Genomic DNA, 17,118 nt, shown 5'->3' with positions numbered 1-17,118 from the left:
CTGTACTTTTCTTCAGTTGAGTTTGTCTTTCATCCTTCACTTGCCCAACTATGCATACGTTCTTCTTCCTCCTTGAAGAGTTAACTCAAGAGCCATCAGCTGTGGGAGATTTTTCTTGATTTGATCCTTCCCCCTCAGAAGCAATCTGGTCACCCTTTTCTCTGAATCAGCTTTCCCTTTGTGTTAACTTACATAGGAGTCAAGTACTATAAGTTAATCCCTCACTGGATTGTGATTGTTCTCAGAGCAGGAGGAAGCTTCTTTAGGGTAGTTTCGGCCAGAGTGCCTGATACGTTGTTTTCCTCACTGTAGGCTTTCAACTGATGTTGGTTGAACCAGTAGGTGGGTATGTAGCAGGAGCCTATTTTTAGAACACAACTGAATTCCACCCCTGTGAAGCTATTTTGTCCTGTCTACCTAAGCCCAAATCGATTTCTCCCTTTTTAAAAATTTCCTTTTGCATTACGTTCTGTGTCTTGATCATTTATCATAGAACAACATCAATTAATATATACTGTCTTCCCATTTGAGTTGAGAGTAGGAACCATGACATGGATTCCCTTGGGAACTCTCCTAGAGCCTTGCTGTTCCGTTAGCTGCATTTTAAAGCACATTTTATTTATTTCTCCACTACAAAATATTCTTCTCTTTATTTTCATTGACGATGGAATATAACATTCACAATCACAGCGATAACTTTCCAACACCTGTACACTCGTTTATTTATTATTGTCTCTCAACACACTCATTTAAAAAACAGGTATGTATATATATATATATATATATATAAAATTAAATATATATAGTCTTTCAACACATTTATTTAAATTTTTTTCATTTTACTTATTTTAAAGAGGGAGAGAGAGAGAGAGAGAGCAAGCCAGGGAGGGGCAGAGAGAGAAGGAGAGAGAGAGAGTATCCCAAGCAGGCTCCACACGGTCAGCCCAGAGCCCAACGCGGGGCTCGATCCCACGAACCGTGAGATCATGACCTGAGCCTGAGCTCACAAACCGTGAAATCATGACCTGAGCCGAAATCAAGAGTTGGATGCTCAACCAACTGAGCTCCCTAGGCGCCCCTCTCAACACACTTATTTAAAAATGTATGTGTGTGTATGTATGTGTGTATATAAATATTATATATATGCCTATATATATATACCTATATATATATATATACCTATATATATATATACCTATATATATAATTAAGGAGGAAACAGCTTAAATGGAAAATCAGGATTGCTAGTCATATAGAATAGCTATGATTTCTAGTTTCTGCCAAATGCTCTAATCCCAAATCTATTTCCTGTTTATGACACTGGGATATTGCCAAATGGTAGAAAGTTGTTAAAGACTCATTAGCCCCAGATAGAGACTTTCTCCTTAACATAATCCACTCATTCATATAAGTGATATTTGTTGTCCCCGTACCCGGTGCCTGGATACTCAAGGTATCTGGCCTCATTGGGACCCTAACTGGGACAAAACAACAATCAATACAAATAAGCACACAAGTCAATCAGAGTTGGAACAAATTCACCGAAGAAAATCAAATGAAAGAGAAGGAATGGGATGAGAGTCACTTTTGATTGGGCAATTGGAATAATATGAAGATTGCTAAGAAATAGCTTTCTCGCTCAGTTATTATTTATAAAGGCCATGTCTGCGTGTCACCTAAAATAACCCACGTACAGCACAGATGTCCATGTCTTACATTTCGGCAAACAGTAGACCATATTTACATTGTGAAGTAAATAGATCTACATAAACCTCTCAGCTCTCCCATTTATCGGCTGTGAAATCTTGGCCAACTTACCTAGTTCCTTTAGGCTTCAGTTTCCTTATGAGAAAAAAACAATGAGGACAATGAAAACACAATAAAAAATAAAAACCAAAGGACTGCTATAAAGGTGAAGAGAAAGCAGGTAACGTACTTAGCAGAGACCTGCGCAAAAATCCTATGGCAATTTCACCATTTAACAATTGCCAGGTTCCTCTGGTAAGTACAGGGAGTTTTCGTGGTGAGAAATGGGCAGAGGTTGAACACTTCCCTACTCCAAAACCCCACCACTCGGTGGTATGCTTCATTGAAAATAGGTCTTTGACCAGATTCTGTCATATGTACCAATATTTACAAGCACAAAATCATTCATGACTGCACGTAGCTCAAGTGAATTTCCACTCTGCACTGAAACACACAGACTGAAATGTGCGGAAACGATTCACTCTAGGGCAGAGACAGTGATACTCTTCCAAAGTAGTGGAAGACACTACTCTTCCAGTGATACTCTTTTGATGAGCCAAAGTGGTAGTCTCATCAGCCGGCCGTGTCCCCTGTGAAGCGGAGGGACGCAGAATCAATGGGGACGCAGATTGTGAGCGCTGCGCAGAGGGTCATAGGTTGCTGGGATTATCAGAGTCTTATGCCTGATTCTCCTAAGGGTAGCTGGACCTGTACAATCTTTCTAACCAGCCATCTCTTCAACTCTCTAGTGACGAAATGTGGTAACGTCTTTTATTTTAATTACAGAGCCTCTGGTGTCGATTTTGATAATAATATTGGAAATGCTAAATAACTATTTCTCTTTTGTTGATTCCAACTCAAATTACTTCAAATGCCCGCTAACTGCCCCTGCAGTGAGGCTGTCTTAATTTGCCCACACATTTATATCGCGCTGTAGATCCTGAGGTGGTTTCAAAGTAAAACACTCCACCATCACCATATAACAACTCAATAATGTTAGCTATTATTTACAGTCTAATAAATCGAGGTAGAACCTTTGTTGTAACAATTGGAAACAGTTTAAGGGAAAATGCAATTACCTTATTATTGGATAAGCACCTATTTTTTTCTGTCCCTAATGATTCTGTGAAAGTATACCAGAAACAAATAAACAAAAAAAGTAAAACAAATAAACCAGCAAAAAAGCTGACTAACTCCTTCTGGTCACCAGTTACCCAGCACATTAACCTTTAGGAACTCATAAGCCATGTTAGGTAAATAGCAGGTGTTTAATGTCAACTTACTTTGGATAGACAAGAAAGTCCCAAAACACTGATTGCTGCTTTTGTTATGATGACTGCGCCTGTTTCAGATGGAAAGACAGAAGGAAAACTCACAGTTTTTCTTCATTTTCCCTCCAGGTTTATTCGTTTGTAGCAGATACAGCATGGTATCCGACAGAAATACATGATGCCCTCAATCCCGCTCTGCAACTTCATTATCTGTACAGCGTGGATCATACCCATTCTTCATAACTAGCAGAGCTGTTTTGAAAAAGAGAATGACATTGCTAGACGAAGACAGGCCCTGAAAAATTTAAAAGCACTACCCTAATATAGACTGCGGTTATTAATATTTTTGCCTTGACTTGATTTTTAATCAGAAGGCGTAGTAACATTGGAGCCAACCGTAAAAGCATTAGCGACCACAGTCTAATGAGACATCAGGGGATGGCAGAAGGTAGGACACAAAGATCTATCAGCATCTATAGAAGTCGTTCATTTTCTCATAAATGCCAAAGTGAGAGAAATTTGTTCGTCAGTGGAGAAGCTGATGCTGTTATTTATAGAGCTGCAGTAGGCTGCTCACTAGTTCTCCGTCTCCAAATCTCTACATTTGTATTTTACATTTATATTTAGAAGTCTAGCAGATACGTCTTCTTGATGTTTTTCAATTGTACTTGAATACCCTGTCACGACCAATTCTGTAGGCTAGGTAGCTGCCTATATGCCATACTTCCAACAGTGCAAAAGGTTCTTCCTTCTCTGATCATACTTCCACATTCCTAAACAGGTCAAGACCATTTGAACCAACTTGTATGAGTTTTCCTAGGAAGATTTTGACCAGACTAGGGTGTTCGCTTACACCGGAGGAGAAATATACTAGGAACCATGCTGTAGGGATTTATTTTGTTGGCAATTCAATGTCAATGCCCAGGAAGCAATGGAACAAGCAAAAACATGGAGAAAAAGCTCTACAATGATGTTCTGTCTTGCTCTGGTGAAATGTAAAGGAAGCAGAGGGAGAGATGGGGTGAACAGAGGATCAACTTGAAATCCTTGACCGCTTTGAGATAAATCTGAAAACAGAGAGAGAGGCCACATCAAAACGAAAACGTTACCTTGTCATGCTCTGGGTGAAGCTAGATATTCTTCAGTTCAGAAGCCACCTATTTACTGCTTGGGCACTGTGATAAAATCTGCAAGGTATATACAAGTTGGAAAAGAAAAGGGGGATCTTTCATCTCCAAGAACCAACACGTTTTATAATCCTCTCCTAGTATTGCTCATCTGTAGGCATGTACACCTCCCTACTGCAGGATCTGAAGCCATACCTAAAGTCAAATGTCTGAGATCCCTCAACGCTAGGTCTGGGTTTCTGGGGGTTATCTGGTTCACTGGAACCGAAGCCTTGTCTGGATCCTGAAGACTGGATCCTAGAGTACGTTTGGGGCCTTGAAAAACTTTCCACCTGTTGCCAATTATCTTTTTCTGTATTTCCTCCGGAGTCTTGCTCAAAATTTCATATAACACCTATAAACACATAGTGCTGCAATAAATCTGAAATTGCCAGCCACCACTCTGAAGCGTCCTGTTTCTGTGACTTTACACACCAGATCAGATTCCTTAGGACTCCATTGCCTGCCAAGATAAAGCACAAGTTAACCACATCTGATTGAATACTCGAATTTAAACTACTGACCATCCCTCTCAGGAATTAGTTTTAAAGTCATGTCAGCAAATCATCCCCATTCTACCTGTTCACCTATCCTTTCCCCAACAGCTTTGAAATTTAGCCTACCTGGGTATTGCAGTCACCTTCGTAGTTAATCATTTTCCTGATCATTATCAAAATATATATACACATGTTCTACTGTGTCCTGTGCGCTCTTACAATCCCAAAGCACAAATTATTTTTATTTTCTTCTCATCTGCAAATCAGAAGATCAATTTATGACCGCATAACCATCTGTTGTTTCCAAGAAATATCCACAATGTATTTACTGACATCCTAAAAAAGGTGAGAAGGAAGGAAGGAAAGAGGGAAGGAAGGAAGGAAGGAAGGAAGGAAGGAAGGAAGGAGGGAAGGAAGGAGGGAAGGAGGGAAGGAAGGAAGGAGGGAAGGAAGGAATTGCTATTTCTTGGAATAACAATTTCTTGAAATAACAATTTCTTGTTATTTCCAAGAAATATCCACAATGTATTTACTGACATCCTAAAAAAGGTGAGAAGGAAGGAAGGAAAGAGGGAAGGAAGAAAGGAAAGAAGGAAGGAAGGAGGGAAGGAAGGAGGGAAGGAAGGAGGGAAGTAAGGAAAAAGGGAAGGAAGGTGGGAAGAAAGGAGGGAAGGAAGGAAGGAAGGAAGAAGGCAGGCAGACTTCATTAAGCACAGTGAAAATTCAGTATTCTGGATGTTGGCTTACATTTCAAGTATATTTCAGAAGGAACATAAAAATGTGCAATTTATGACACAAATGTGAAAACTTCTCCCTTGGTGCAAACTTTCTTCGGTATTTGTCAGCTGGAATGCAAAACAAAACAAAACGAAACGAGACAAAAAACACCGTTCTCCAACTGTTCAAGGAACACACTTATTATGCTGCATCAAGACACCATTAATGCAGAAATAAACATTTTTTAACATTAAAAATTTATATTTGTGATTTACAGTAATTGTTTGCTGCTATGATTAAAGCACTTATCTTTTTAAAAAACACTGCCTTAGATGGCAGGGGGGGAATAAACTAGCAGAAGTAGGAGTACAGAACATGAAGGTGTAAATTGCCTTCAGAAGTCAAGTCTAGAGAAAGAGGTTACAAAACAAATTTCACATTCCTGCTTAAGATCGAAAGTGAAGTCTAATTATAAGATAATGAAAGTTATTTTCTTGTGTGAGACATCAACTGACTCCAATGGCAGCTACCAAAATTGAAGTGCAGCCAGACTTACAGGAATATCAATAAAGTTAGAGTAAGTGTATGGTCTCGTAAGGTGACTGTGTGAAATAAACAACATGTTCATTTTGGTTATGAGTTTCAATCATATTGGCTTACTGAATATCACCCCATAAATCGTTCAGTGATGTGCCCAAAGACAGAAACATACAAACGGACCAGAATACAAGTTTCTATTCTCATATGAAATTGTAAAAATAGCAATTTCAACGTCGTAGAGAGTATTGGGGAAGTTTCACAAGAAAGATATATCACACGACTAAATAATTCATATTCCTTTTTTTAGGTTACATCTTTAGTTTTTTCTCCTTCTTAGAGCTAGCGGTAGCCAAGAAAACTACTTTCTTTATGGACAAAAGACAAATTATGACCATAAAATAACCAAAGAGAGTGATAGAGGCTTTAAGAGAGAAAGTGGCATAAATTCAGGTTTATAATATCACTCCTTCCCGGGGGGGGGTCATAAAAAGGGTAAAAAATTAAAGTATCATTGAAATTAAGACCGTATTCTAATCATATAACACAGCTTGGAGGAATATCATGCAGATATAAATTATGTTGAATAAATGAAAAAATATACACTAAGTACCAACTATAGAGAGAACAGTGTAATTTGATGGGACTGCAAGGATAAGAAAGAACAAAAAAACCTCACTGCTGTTTCTCAAGTTGGATGGACAGTTAAAAATATTATGTCAGCCAGGAAATAGGGGAAATATAATAATGTCATCTAATGTTAAAATGCAATTAAAGTAGAAGATTGCCGATTTTTTTTTATGGGCCAAAAAACTGGAACGGAAGATAGAAGTACATAACAGGTGAATGCCAAAGAAGGATATAGAAGAAAACCCCTTATGAACAAGAAAGGATAGATACTCATAAAATGGGGATTCCAAATCAGGATAGCTGCAATGCCTGATAAAAGGAACAACAAGGGGGGCCCAGGTGGCTCAGTCGGTTAAGCGTCCGACTTCAACTCAGGTCACGATCTCACGGTCTGTGAGTTCGAGCCCCGCGTCAGGCTCTGAGCTGATGGCTCAGAGCCTGGAGCCTGCTTCTGATTCTGTGTCTCCCTCTCTCTCTGTCCCTCCCCCATTCATGCTCTGTCTCTCTCTGTCCCCAAAATAAATAAAACCTTAAAAATTTTTTTTTAAAAATTAAAAAAAATAAAAAATAAAAAAAATTAAAAAAGGAACAAAATATTGACAAAATACTGACAAATAGAAAAGAAAATCTGCCAGAAACAACAGAAGTCCTAAGTCTGCATAAGCGAAGGTTTCACTCTTCCAAGAAGAGTATATAATGACAACACAATACAGAGGTATTCCTCATTATTTCACTTTGGAGGTGGAGAAGGACTATTGTAGATACCCAGCTAGAAGAAGAAGATCACTGTCTCCTGAAGACATTCTTGGCAACAAGTCCAAGGAGGAGTGGTTTAAACTGGGTTAAAAATAGGTGCTTCAATTTGTGTTGGTTTGTTTTACTTTGTTTCGTTTTTACTTTCCCCACATCGGAAGAGATCGGAAGGAGGTTCTTCCAGAGTTGGCACAGTGGCTCAGTGATGTCCACAAGGATCTGGGCCCCTTTATATCTTGTCACATCGCCATCCTTCGCATGAAGGCTTTTCTCTCCAGTTTTTTCTCTCCTGGTCACATGGCTATTGTGTCATGTCTCACCAAGCCCTTACACAGCTACACCCAATAATTATTTCTACACCCAATAATTTATTTCTTTTTTATTTTTTTATTTTTTTTAATGTTTATTTATTTTTGAGACAGAGAGAGACAGAGCATGAACGGGCGAGGGGCAGAGAGAGAGGGAGACACAGAATCGGAAGCAGGCTCCAGGCTCTGAGCCATCAGCCCAGAGCCTGACGCGGGGCTCGAACTCACGAACCGTGAGATCGTGACCTGAGACGAAGTCGGACGCTCAACCGACTGAGCCACCCAGGCGCCCCGATAATTTATTTCTTTAAAGGGTATTTATTTATTTTGGGAGAGAGAGTGAGTGGAGGAAGGGCAGAGAGAGAGGGAGAGAGAGACAGAGAGGGAGAGAGAGAGAATCCCAAACAGGCTCTGCACCAAATGTGCCGAGCCCAATGCGGGGTTCGAACCCAAGAACTGTGAGATCGTGACCTGAGCTGAAACCAAGGGTCCGACGCTTAACCGACTGAACCACCCAGGCATCCCAATATTGGGCATTTTTAATTAAGATTTGCTTTATTTAACTTTAATGTTAATCCCATGCAGTGGTTAAATAAGGCCAGTACAGATTCTGTATCTGTGGCTCCAGACGGATATCCAATAGTACAAATGAGCTTCAAGTTACATATAATGAAAAAAAAAAAAAAAAAGGTGAGGGAGTGAAGTGGGGGAGGGTCCCTGGGGGAAGGGGAAGGGGAAGGGGAAGGGGAAGAAACAAATAATATAATGCCCATGAAGACTTTTCCATACCACCTTCAACGGTAGCCTGTTTGAGAGGAAGGAAAAGGATACCACTTACACCTCCGTAATATGATGAACCCGTCTTGTAGATGCTTGCATCACTTAGAAGTCTAATGGCTTTTGACCTAATTTCTATTTCTTTTTTTAAGTTTATTTATTTATTTATTGCGGGAGGGAGTGGGGGAGGGGCAGAGAGAGAGGGAGACAGAGAATCCCAAGCAGGCTCCGTGCTCTCAGCACAGAGCCGGACGCGGGGGGCTTGATCCCCCGACTGCGAGACCATGGCCTGAGCCAAAACCAAGACTCGCGTGTGTAGCCAACTGGGCCACCCAGGCACTCCTGTAATTTCTGTTTCCAATGGTGGTCTTGCCACATTTGGCAGGACATAATATGGTAATGCTGAAAAGGCTTCTGTGCAGTCCTGTTAGTGTCTTAAATGAATGTAAAAGAAATGCATTCTTGCCTTTAAGAACTTTTGAACAATGTAAAAAAAAAAAAAAAAAAAAACAACCCAAAAACCAACACGGCAGAAACCTCAATTCTGAGACCAACTATAAAAGTCAAATTTGGTGTTCCTTAGTGACTCTGGAGGAATTGCCAAGGGTGGGGTGGGTTAATGGAAAGGAGTAGGGTGGTCAGAGGTGGTTTCTCTTGATGGCTTTTAGGTCTCACTGCCTTTCGTCTTCTACCTCCTGCAGAAATTCTTTTTTTTTTAATTTTTTTTAATGTTTTTATTTATCTTTGAGCTAGAGCGCGAGTGGGAGAGGGGCAGAGAGCGAGGGAAACCCAGAATTCGAAGCAGGCCCCAGGCTCCGTGCCGTCAGCACAGAGCCCACGCGGGGCTCGGACTCAACGCACCGCGAGATCACAACCAGCGCCGCAGTCGGACGCTTAACCAACGGAGTGACGCAGGCGACTCTGCGGACATTCCTTATTCTGCTCTTTAACCATCACCCTGCACGTCTGAAGTCCATAGTATCAGATTAGAATGTAACAACCGCATCCTGAGGATAGAGTCCCCAGAGCTTCTTTCACTCTGTGTATCCATTTCTGTAATTGTATCATCAAAAGCCACTTTGGCCAACCTGCAGGCATGGTCAGAGGAATTAAGAAAGTCACAGTAGAGTATGGAAACTTTGAGAGCAAGATCTCAGTGGATGAGGGACCACGGTCGAAGTTCTAACGTTGCAGTATCCTTAGCAGCCTTAAAGCCACTGTGATAGCCCCCTTTTCATTTTATAATGAGAAAACCTTGGACTCGCCAGTGTTAGCTGCTGGAATGAAGTGTTTGCCCAGGGTGCATCCAAACTGTCAGAAAACATTGGCCCTAGCTCAGTCGCAACCACTTGCCAAGATGCCTGAATTGTTTTTAGTTTATCTACTCCTTCCATGTTTTCTTCTATCTGCTCAGTGCTGCTGCTGATTCTCCAAGAAGATCTTCTAGCCCACTCCAATGACATTTTTATATGCAGTAGGTAGGAGGCTTCTTCCTTTGACTATCATCTCGACATTCGTCCCTGCTACTTTCTTCATTCATTCTACCATTTCAATCTATCATTAAGCCCGTTTGGCCAGCTTCACCTGGACACCAGATCCTCCCGAGCATCCATGGTGGCAGCAGTTCCAGTGGGGTCTCTGTGACAGATCTAGCAAAATTCTCCTCACATCTTTTAAGCCAGAACAAGGCCATACATATCACTGCACCAAAGCCGTAAGGGGGTCTAGGGAAGTGAGGACCTGACATTCCCATGCTCTATTATTAACCGTGGACTCTGATGGCCAAGGGGATTGGCTAATGTGTAGGCAACTAAAAGTGGCTGCTAGCACTATGCACAATAGCCAAATTATGGAAAGAGCCCAAATGTCCACCGACTGATGAATGGATTAAGAAGAGGTGATATATATATATATATATATATATATATATATATATACACACACACACATATACACACACACACAATGGAATACTGCTTGGCGATTAAAAAGAATGAAATCTTGCCATTTGCAACAACGTGGATGGAACTAGAGTGTATTATGCTAAGCAAAATAAGTCAGGCAGAGAAATACAGATATATGATTTGACTCACATGTAGAATTTAAGAAACACAACAGATGAACACAGGGGAAGGGAAGGAAGAATAAGATAAAAACAGAGAGGGAAGCAAACCACAAGAGACTCTTAAATACAGAGAAGGAACCGGGGGTTGCTAGAAGGGAGGCGGGTTGGGGGATGGGTTAAATGGGAGATGGGCGTTAAGCAGGGCACTTATTGGGATGAGCACCGGATGCTGTACGTGAGTGATGAATCAGCGGGTTGTACTCCTGAAAGCAATACTACACTGTACGTTACCTGTGAGAAATAAGTCCACTGGCCCAATCAAAGGAGGGACGCGGAGACTGGGAGCACAGTGAAGCAAGGCTTTAGTCAACGTTCTTGCAAGAGCAGATGTCTGATGGACACCCGGGGCAGTTACACCCGGGGCACACCCAGGGCAGTTACAGCAGGCAATTTATCTCCTAGCATGAAGTCCCTCCCCTGATTCCTCATTGGCTGAGTACCACAGAGGTTACAGCCTTACCCGGATGTCGCCTATACCCATGTAAGGCAAAAAATAGTCTGATTGGAACAAGTGTACCTTCCTGAGGTGATGCAGAGACTTCCAGTCCCTCCTCTCTTTACTCTATGGCACATGCTCATTGCAAAGCCCCTCCACAATAAGCCTGCGAAATGGAGAGGGGAAGAAGAACCAGGAAGTGAGGTGTCTAAAGGTTTGGGACTCCACCGTGTGTGTGTGGGGGGGGGGGTACATATTTCTAGTAGGTTGTAAACCTGCAGTTAACTGGACAGCACAGTTTTATTTAGCATTGCTGAAAATGAATCATCTCCCTTACTTCTCACATTAACTAATCTGAATTTAGGTAAATAAATTTAAAATGTAAAAAAGAGAAAAAATAAATAAAAGTGTCTGCTATGGTCATCTACTAAGGGAAAAAAATGATTGGGCTATTCTTAGATTTTCAATAATACAGAGGCTAAAAAAAAATAATATCAGAAAATTTTGTAAATCATATATATATATACACACACGGGTATACATACACATGTATATATGTGTTTACACACGTATATGTACATATAAATACACAAATCATAAGTCTATATAATTTATTGAATTTTATACACAATGAACATAGTTACAAAGTCACCCGGATTAAGAAATAGACTATTACTAGCATCCCAGAATCCCCTCTTTTACCGATCAGCTCTCCAGATGTAAGCATTATCTCAACTTCCAACATCTCTTATTAATTTTGCCTGTCTTAAAATTTTCTATAAAAATCAAATAATTTTTTTTATAAATTGAAGAATACAATATGTGCATTCTGTTGTGTTTGGCTTTTATTCACTCACTTTTGCACAAATTGAAGTTGAATTTGGTTCATGCTGAACTCTTTCCCCTATGGTAGTAGTATTACTCAATAAAATCTACCCTTACCACTTTAAGTAGTATCTGGATTTATTTATCTTTCACAGCAATTAAGGACATAGAGCATAGCCAGGCTACAGTGTTTCAAATCCCAGCAGAACCACCAGCTTGGTCAAGTACATAACTTCTATGTATCTCAGTTTCCACATCTGAAAATAGGAATAATAATAACAATAATAGGTTTGTAGACAGGATCACATGAGCTAATCCACGTAATTAACTTAGAAGAGAGCCTGGCACATTAAAGGCTACATGATGGTTTTACTAATTACTATCACTGTTCCTCAGCAACGTGCTTCGTAGAAATTGGTGGAAAATTGACATAGAGGGAAATATCTGCATAAATATTTGTAATGTTTCTGTCAAAGAGTGACTTTTAAAAAATGTCTTCATGGGGCACCTGGGTGGCTCAGTCGGTTAAGTGTCTGTCTTTGGTTCAGGTCATGATCTCATGGCTTGTGCGTTCGAGCCCTGCATCAGGCTCTGTGCTGACAGCTCAGAGCCTGGAGCCTGCTTCAGATTCTGTGTCTCCCTTGCTCTCTGCCCCTCCCCTGCTCACGCTTTCTCTGTCTCTCTTTTGCAAAAATAGACATTAAAAAATTTTTAAAACGAGTCATCATAAGTTAATAATAGGAATGAATGTTCTGATAGAAATGTTGGTAAAAAGCAGCAACAGACAATTCATAACAAAAACAAAAATCCGTCAATAAATGTATGAATGCAATTCAACCAAAGAAGAAATGCTAACAAACAAACAAACAAATATATAAGAACGAACAATGAGACATCATTTATCTTTCTGAGCCTGGCAAAGATGAAAGAATAAAAGAAAACTAAAATACCCAATGTTGGTAAACATGTAGGAAAATGAACACTCATTCTTGGTCTCTTAAAGTTTCAAAATAGTACAATTCTCCAGAAGGTTATGTCAATGAGTATAGAAATTTTTATATGTGTATATATACTAAAGAAATAACCCTACTAGGAAGATATCTTCATAAAATTATTGGAAAAAGGAAAAATATGTATAAAAATAGTAGTCTTTGAATTGCTTATAAATGCAAAAAAAAAAAACAAATGCAAATGCCCATCCATAGAGGTTTGGTAAATAAATTATGATATTTCCACATAAGAGAATGTTAGAAAGCTATTTACAAATGATGCTACTTTATTTAGTGAATAAAATTCATTGAGTAGAGAAAATGTCCACAACACAATGATGCATGAAAAAAGCAGATTGTGGAACAGCATGTAAAAATGTGATAGTTTTATCTAGTTGGCAGGATTTCACTGATATAAACAAATCATCTCCTAGTTTTCATATTACTTGAATTTTCATAAATATTTATTTTGGGAAGCTAAAAAAAATTGAAAACAACAAAAGTGGCATGGTCTTAAGTAGTAGATGAAGAACAAATATAGAAATTTTTAGGACAAAAGCAGTGAGATTAAAACAGTGCTCAGAGGGGTGCCTGGGTGGCGCAGTCGGTTAAGCGTCCGACTTCAGCCAGGTCACGATCTCGCGGTCCGTGAGTTCAAGCCCCGCGTCAGGCTCTGGGCTGATGGCTCAGAGCCTGGAGCCTGTTTCCGATTCTGTGTCTCCTTCTCTCTGCCCCTCCCCCGTTCATGCTCTGTCTCTCTCTGTCCCAAAAATAAATAAACGTTGAAAACAGTGCTCAGAAAGAGCCTGCTTTCCCAGCATTATGTAGTAGGACTGCTCGCAAGGAACATCCTACGAGAGTTCAGTTAGAAAGGCACCTGTGGTCTTAGGGCAATTTGGAGAAACGTGACATAGGCCCCAAATGTAACTTAGTTATTGACTAGGGCTAGGGACTAAAATTAAAAAAAAAACAAAAAAACAAAAAACATATATATATATATATATATATATATATATGTTCCTTCTCAAGGAGGAGAAGACTTCCTTCTTGAGCAATGTCGCCATTGGTGAGCCATGGCACTATCGGTTAGAGATTAACTGGACCTAAATACAGACTTTGAGTGATTGTAAAAGAAGATGATTGAGGTCGCCTGGGTGACTGAGTCAGTTAAGTATCCGACTCTCGATTTCGGCTTAGGTCATCATCTCATAGTTCTTGAGACAGAGCCCTGCGTCAGGCTTTGCAATATCAGCGTGGAGCCTGCTTGGGATTCTCTCTCTGCCTCTCTGCCCTTCCCTAGCTCACACTCTCTCTCTCTCTCCCTTTCTGTCTCTCTCTCTCAAAAGAAATAAATAAACATAAAAAATTTTAAAAAAGATGATGGGAAGTGAATGAAGAGAACACTGCATTAATACATTTAACCCTTACCACGGTCCTCTGAGGTAAGGACAATGATTTTTCCTACTTTGTAGATGAAGAAACTGAAGTACAGAGAAAACACACTCGCTCAAGGTCATGCGATTACTTATTAAAACCCCAGCCTGAGGTGTTTGGGATGCGTATGTGAGAGTGCTTGTCAAATTTAACTCGTAGCATGTGGAAGAATAAGAATATTGGCAGAAGTTGTAAACAGGTGGTTCCGAGGCATATCCAGCTTGTCGATCGCTTTGTTTGGCCAACACAGTGTTTGCCGTTTGCTTGTTTATTTCATTTAGTTTTTAAAATATGGTAGATGTTTTAAAGTCACAAAAGTCCACATAATATTTCAGACCAGCAGTTGTTTTGTTTTGTTTTGTTTTTTTCTTTTCAGAATCAGAAGTTCTGGCAATACTCATTCCTGCCCTGCAGCCATCTGTCGGGTCTGAGCTGAGGCAGTCCCCTTTAACAAGAGGCACGCCCTCACCACTGAGCTTGCCTTCCTCCCTTATACCATCTGCACGGCCATATTGGAATTTATGGTGTCTGCCATAACACACACAAAGACCATTAATAAGCGCCCTTAATTGTCTATAAAGATTAAAAGACGACAATTTACTCTTTTGTAACCCAGATATGACTGTCATTGGGTGAAGACAGAAACGATTCAAGCTAACCGGTAATACATTCTGTCATTTTCTATTCCCTGAGAAAGAAAATCCACTCTACCAGCAGTGTTTGTTTTTTTTTTTTTTTTTTTTTTTTTTCTCAGAGAGGGAGAGAGTGCACACCTGGGAGAGCAGGAAAGGGGCGGAGGGAGAGGGAGAGAGGGAATCTTAAGCAGGCTCCACGCCCAGTGTTGAGTCTGATGCAGGGCTCGATCTCCTGGCCATGAGATCATGGCCTGACCTGAAATCAAGAGTCAGATGCTTAACCAACTGAGCCACCCAGGCGCCCCTCTACTAGCAGTATTAAAACACTGAGATTTTGGTGATGATTTTGTTCTGGGAATGGGGGTTAGGTTTACGTCACACCCTGAAGGAAAATTATAAGAAAATATCGGTGAAGTACCTCTGTTGTTCTTCTAAAGTTCTCCTTCAACCATCAGTGCCCCCGTTTCCCCCAGGCCTGGCTTTTAGCCGGTCTACTTTGCTGGCTTTGGCTTCCCAAATCAAGCACTCCACACCTCCAACGAGCCCTCCTTTTCCTATGTAGAGAAATTCCACTCTTTCTTATTCTTTTAGCTTATAATGTAACTCCAGTAACAAAGGGCCGACCTTAGGATCAACTTGCTGTAGAAATTACACGGTGATTATAAATAACAAATTATTTACATGTTTCCCAGTCACATGTTTCCCCCTTTTACGCTTGTATTTTAATTCCTCCAAAGTCATGACTATTCTGTATCATTGAGACAGCAGTAGACTTAGAGAAAAAAAAAAAAAAGAACCACATTTTACCCTGTGTCTGCCACCTGCTAACTGGATAACGTAGGGTGAGTCGCATACCTCTTGCGTTCTGTGACTTTTCTTTTGTACGATGAGAATATAATAAGCACACGTCCTTTCTAACAAGGTTATTATTAATATCAAGTGCAGTTTCTAGCTTGAAAACATGTAGAAAATAAAGATTGTGATTCAAAAAAAATTAATGTTTATTTACCTTTGAGAGAGAGAGAGAGAGAGAGACATAGCGCAAGTTGGGGAGGGGCAGAGAGAGAGGCAGACACAGAATCCGAAGTGGGCTCCAGGCTCCGAACTGTCAGCACAGAGCCCAAAGCTCAAACTCACGAACTGCGAGATCATGACCTGGGCTGAAGTCGGACACTTAACTGACTGAGCCACCCAGGCGCCCCAAGAATGTAATTTTTTAAAGTGCATTTTCAAATGTTCTGGAAGTTAGGTTTTCATACGATGAACATCTTTCTTGAACTAGTATACTTCATGCACCGTGTTGGATGTTTTGCAAACACTTCCTATTTTAATCTTCTCTGCAACCCGTTGAATTAGCAGCGATGTGCATTTTCCACTTAAAGAAACTGATGCCCGGGCAAGTTAAAAAAACTTCCCAAAGGCCATCTGTCGAGTGAAAAGCCCATGTTCTTTTGATGACACTACAGTGTCATCTGCCCATTAATTTGGAACTCTCTGGATGTGTCTAGGGAGGATTATAAAATTATTTGACTTTACAAAAACATTTTTATACTCAGGTACGCAGCTTTGGGGGTAAAAATGCTAAGCCAACTGAGGATCTTTTCTATCAAGGACTTAGTGTTTAAGTACAGTATTTAGTGTAAGTACGGTATTTATATAGCAATCAATTCTATTTACAAATAGTCTTATTCTATTCAGTGTTACCTATCAACCATTTCTGGCTTCTTGCAAACCGGGAAGCAACCACAGAAGATTAGGCTCCAGGGGGGTGGAGACAAACTATCATATACATGTGATTGTTTAAATACGTTGGAACAATATGGGGCCCCTGGGTGGCTCAGTCAGTTGAGAGGCCAACTTCAGCTCACGTCATGATCTCTAGGTTTGTGAGTTCGAGCCCCACGTCGGGTTCTGTGCTGACAGCTCGGAGCCTGGAGCCTTCAGATTCTGTGTCTCTCCCTCTCCCCCATTCACGCTCTCTCTCTCAAAAATAAACATAAATATACTAGAACAATACCTTGGACCAAAAAAGCTGATGGGGCTAGTGGATGTTGTGCAGGTAGGAACTGCACTGAAAGCCCCCAATGACCACCAAACACATCAAGCCTGTCTTTTGTTTGGTTTGCATTTTCAAATGGTCTTGGGCTAAAATGGCAACCCTGTCTCAATGCATCCTTGTCTTTGGAGAGGTTCTCGGCAATGCTCTTCGACGGACAGCATTGGCAGAGGACAGAGTGATTTAGCAAAAAGCACTGAAAAGAGTTCCACTTGG

The 17,118-nt window shown here is 40.5% G+C and overlaps 1 pseudogene; it reads right to left on the bottom strand.

The window, feature by feature from the left end:
• Positions 1–9,348: 9,348 nt before the first annotated feature.
• Positions 9,349–10,015, bottom strand: LOC109496344 (annotated as a pseudogene).
• Between the last annotated feature and the right edge of the window lie 7,103 nt (positions 10,016–17,118).

Source organism: Felis catus, chromosome X (genome assembly GCF_018350175.1).
Source record: "Felis catus isolate Fca126 chromosome X, F.catus_Fca126_mat1.0, whole genome shotgun sequence".
Classification (NCBI taxonomy): domain Eukaryota; kingdom Metazoa; phylum Chordata; class Mammalia; order Carnivora; family Felidae; genus Felis; species Felis catus.
This window is presented reverse-complemented; position numbering and strand designations above follow the sequence as displayed.